This window comes from Arachis ipaensis, chromosome B06, assembly GCF_000816755.2.
Source record: "Arachis ipaensis cultivar K30076 chromosome B06, Araip1.1, whole genome shotgun sequence".
Taxonomy (NCBI): Eukaryota; Viridiplantae; Streptophyta; class Magnoliopsida; order Fabales; family Fabaceae; genus Arachis; species Arachis ipaensis.
In genome coordinates this window covers 133019966-133020293 of record NC_029790.2, presented here as the reverse complement: position 1 = coordinate 133020293, position 328 = coordinate 133019966, and positions in this window count along the sequence as shown.

Below are 328 nucleotides of genomic sequence, written 5' to 3'. Positions count from 1 at the left end.
GGCTGGTGTGGTTTGACTGAATAGTCTTTGTTGGCCTGTTCCCAACACACTACATGTCTGGTTGTACCGAATTCCGAAGGACATGCCCCTTTTTTCTCTCTCTCACTCTATAGTCTATAATAATAATAATAAGGGATTATTGTTATTAGGGTTTATGGAATCCACATATATGAACCAATTGATCATATGCCACTGCAAAGTGCAAAGCAACCCCAACCATCCAATGTGGGATTTTGATTTCAATATATATCTTCTCTATGTCTCACTACTGCATTTGAATCTTATTCTTTTTCTATTATATAATATAATTTATTTAACCAATCTATCA